We start from the raw sequence: 4,270 nt of genomic DNA, 5'->3' as shown, positions 1-4,270 counted from the left end.
ATTCTCTGTGCTACTCCTGCAACATAAAATGAATCAGTGACCACATTCAAAGACCCTTGCAGTTCACTAAGTGCCCACACAACAGCAAGCAATTCCAATGTTTGTAAACTGTCCTCTGGAGCAGCGTCTATTATCTGCTTTTTCCATCGAGGGCCTTCTTTCCAGGTGATGGCTGCCCTCCTCGATTTCTTTCCGGCATCCGTGAATGCTGTGATGGCACCCGCTATCGGCTGTTCCGATCGTGTTGGCTTTGATACCCAGTCCCAGTTTCCTAACCACTGAAGGTGACGTGGTGTCAGCGGTCCTGTGTTGACTGCTGCTCCAGCTTCCAGCAAAGCCGTTTGTAAGTCCTCAGAATTGAGGAGGTACCAGTCTAAGTCCTCCTTTTTCATGGGTAGGTGGATTGCGGTCGGACCTGTTCCGGTGATTTCCAGAATCCTTACCCGACCCTTACGAATCAAGGTAGCTACTTGTTCGATTTTTGTACTGATTGTCCTTTTTGCTTGTAAAGGTGGAGTTATCCACTCTAGTACCTGTATCTCCCCCGTTTTCTTTTGTGTCTGTGTAAGTGCTCCAAGTAGATGATCAGGAGTATTCCAAATGGTGAGGTCTATAGGTAATGATACATCCCGGCGGGAGACAAATCCTTTATTGACGCAGCGAATAATGCCATTGAGAGCGTCTTTTTGTTGTGGTGTCATAGTTACAGGTGTGGTTGGATCTGTCCCCTTGAGCAGTGGCCTGAGGGATTCTAGTAGAGAGTTGGGTATCCCAACAATTGGTTTGAGCCACTGTAGATCTCCTAGTAAGCGTTGTGCTTCATTTAGATTGGTGATTTTTGTCGCAATTTGAAGTTTTTGCGGCCGTACGATTTGATTTGTAATAGTCCATCCTAAGTACTTCCATGGTGTAGATTGCTGTATTTTTTCTGGAGCTATCATGAGAGATGCTTTTGCTAAAGTGTTTTGAATTTCTTGCATTTGAACATTTGTAAATGATGTTTTCTGGGCGAATAAGATGTCATCCATATAGTGGTAAATAATTGTGTCAGGCCATTTTAGTCTTAGGGGTTGCAAAGCCGCATCAACATATAATTGGCACAAGGTAGGCGAGTTTTTCATACCTTGTGGAAGAACAGTCCATTCATATCTTTTATCAGGTTCCCCCCTGTTAATTGCCGGTAGGGTAAATGCAAATCTTTTTGTATCCTGGGGGTGTAAGGCTATAGTAAAAAAGCAGTCCTTTAAATCGATAATTAAAAGAGGCCAATGTTGTGGGAGCATGGCTGGATTGGGAAGTCCCGGTTGTAATGCTTCCATTGCTTCCATTTGATCATTTACTGCTCTTAAATCATGTAGAAGACGATATTTCTCTGATTTCTTTTTAATCACAAAAATTGGCGTGTTCCATGGGCTTGTGGAAAGTTTTAAATGTCCTTGTTGAAATTGATCTTTTACGAGTTGATGTGCTTGTATTAGACTTTTCCTTTTTAGAGGCCATTGCTTAACCATTACCGGTTCATTGGTAGTCCAGGTGATTGGGATTGGGAAAGTCTAAGCAATGGCAATTACCCCAAAGGGTGCTCGTTGGATAGAACGACCCCAAGCTGAGCTAGAATGTCCCTTCCAATTAGACAATGTACCATGGGCGGTAATGCAACTATTGATAACACAGTTACCAAGTCCTGTTCATCTATAGTAACTTTTATTGGGGGCGTTTTCTTTGCGAGGGTGAACCCTCCGACGCCCGTCACGGTATCCGTGGTTTGTAATGATGGCCAATCACAGGGCCATTTTTCTGGAGAAACAATGCTGGTATCTGCTCCAGTGTCTAAAAGTCCCATCATTTTTATTGTACGTCCTGCATAGGTGAACCTCACCTCCTTTTTGGGTCTAGTATTGAGATCCATTGTGAGCAGAGCAACACCAGAGGATCCAAAACCTTGGTCCTTGCGCGGAGTTTGTGTTTGTGGTTGAACACCCCGGCTTAACTGTGGAAGTGGAATAAATTGAGCAATACGCTGATTTGCCTCAATTGTTAGAGGAGGAAAAGGAGTATAGACTATTATTTGTATTTCCCCAGTATAGTCTGCATCGATGACACCTGGTAGTACAAACAGTCCTAAAATGGAGCTTGATGAGCGTCTCACTATTAGTCCTCTAAAAGCTTGTCCTTTAATAGTTACCGGGCTTTGTACTCCAGTTGGGACTTTAGCGGGGCGTGTTGTTAATAATGATGTTTTTATTGTGGCTGCCAAGTCAAGTCCCAGGCTCCCTGTTGTGGCTGGTTGCAGACAGGAGATGGCGCTGATGCTACGGCGGCTACTTGTGTCTGGGCGCGGCTGCCGGACGCGCTCCGCCTGGAGTTTCCCGATTGGCGGCGACAAGCTGACGTGTTGTGGGTGTTGTTCTGGCAGTTCTGGCACCACACTCCTGAGGCTCGGCAGTCTCGTCGAAAATGGCCTCCGTTTCCGCATCTAAAGCATCGCGTTGAAGGAGGTCGGCGGTTGTTCGCTGTGGCCGGTGCTGCTGTGGAAGCACGGAGCGGGGCAAGAGCAGCTAGTACCTGTGACTGTGTGGACTCAGCTTGTTTCTGCAGCCCTAAACCTATTTCTTTTAGTGCATTAATTAAGAAAACCTGTGACCCTGATGGCTGCAGCGCCATTTTTTCTAATGCCTCTTCTATCGTCCAATTAGCTCCTAGAGTTGACAATACCCTCTTTGTTGCCTCATTGCTATTTTGTAACGCACATTGCTTTAACATCGCCCCTCTCATATACTCTGGAACTCCTGCCCTGTCGATAGCAGCGGTAGCCTTATCTACAAAATCCCCAAAGGATTTTTCCCTTCCTTGTTTTATTCCCATATACATGGGTATACCTGAGCTATCTTTCACCTGATCAATAGCAGTTCTTACGATACGCATGGCTTCTCTAACCCTGTCGGCCCCCGGGAGTAACTGAGTTTCTGACCTGCGGAATGCACCCACTCCCATTAATTCATCTGCTGTAATTCTGGCTAAGGGATCACCCTGACCCCTTTGTACCGCAACTGCCTCGGCAACAAGAGCTTGCCAGTGAGCATTAAATAGCATTTGCTGATGTGGTGTGAAAATTAATTTTGCTATGCTTTTTAGATCATTTGGCAGTAACAAATATGTGTCAAATAGATAGTCTAGCATTTGCTTGGCTGGCTCGCTGCGAAACCCGAACTGACTCACTGTCTGCCGTAACTGTGCTAGCAACTTCCAATCAAGTGGTTCATACTCTCCCACTTGTACAGCTTGTCTTTGTTGGTTTACTCCCTGTGTGTATGTTACAGGAAAGGTCCAGACTTTGACTGCGCTCACAGCGGCGTCATCCCCAGTCTCCAGGCCGTGTCTAGCTAGCATATTCCATGCCTCCCTCCTCTGCCTTGCCACTTCCCCCCGCAGGTCGCTTTCCGCCCTAGGGACAGGATTTGGCTCACTGGCAGGTTTAGGGGTGCTAGATTCAGGCCGACAAGGGGATTCTACGCTGCAAGGTTGGGATATTTCGCCCTCTGCAATTACCTCCTCTGCTTTAGCAGCATTATTCCCCAGTTCTTCTGAGGGGGGTGCAGAGGGCCAAGTGCAACTAGCCCCATCGGCCATTCCTGCCGTGTCTCTAAGAATAGGTATTTCAACCCTTCTTGTGCTTGGTGCAAGGGGCTCATTATCACCATACTGAGCATTTCTTTTATATGCCTCTACTGCCTGCTGTGCCGCCCTTTTCTCTGCCTGTTGCTTTAAAAGCGCGTTATGAACTACTTGCCAAATTTTTCCTAACTTTTTTGCCGTCTTATCATCTCCTAATACTGCCTCCCACAGTACATCTCCTAACTTACGCCACTCATTTAACTCATGCACACTATGAGGGTTAGTGAATAAGCCTTTAGCAGAACCCCAGGCTAACAACCCCGGTATGTCCTTCCTGGGATTAAGCTCTTTTAGCCCTAACTTATCTATATGTGCTATAAATAAATCATATGCTGCTTGCCTGTCCATTTTTTACCGTCGGCGCCGTTGCAACTCTCCGGCTTCGGCAGCACGTATGGCCCAGGACCACCTCTGTAGCTCCTGAGGGTGTCTTTCCTACGTCGTTTGACACCGACCCGGTTGCAGCAGGCCCCAAACTCAACTTCACCGACCGTGGCGCGTTCTCCCCCGTTTTCTTTTTTAGCGACGGAGGGACAGCGTCGGGGTCACCATTTGTCGGCGAAGGGAGACACGGACACCAATTCGGTCATCTGCA

The 4,270-nt window shown here is 47.0% G+C and overlaps 1 long non-coding RNA gene across 1 annotated transcript; it reads left to right on the top strand.

Annotated features, from left to right (window-relative positions):
* The first annotated feature begins 254 nt into the window (after positions 1-254).
* LOC148225013 (uncharacterized) lies at positions 255-4,012 on the top strand. The gene is made up of 2 exons (XR_015805349.1): positions 255-343; positions 2,417-4,012. It is a non-coding gene; the product is annotated as an uncharacterized LOC148225013 (long non-coding RNA).
* Positions 4,013-4,270: the final 258 nt, after the last annotated feature.

This window comes from Sturnus vulgaris, chromosome 1, assembly GCF_052056855.1.
Source record: "Sturnus vulgaris isolate bStuVul1 chromosome 1, bStuVul1.hap1, whole genome shotgun sequence".
Lineage (NCBI taxonomy): Eukaryota > Metazoa > Chordata > Aves > Passeriformes > Sturnidae > Sturnus > Sturnus vulgaris.
The sequence above is the reverse complement of the archived record's forward strand: the minus strand, read 5'-3'. Positions and strand labels throughout refer to the sequence as shown.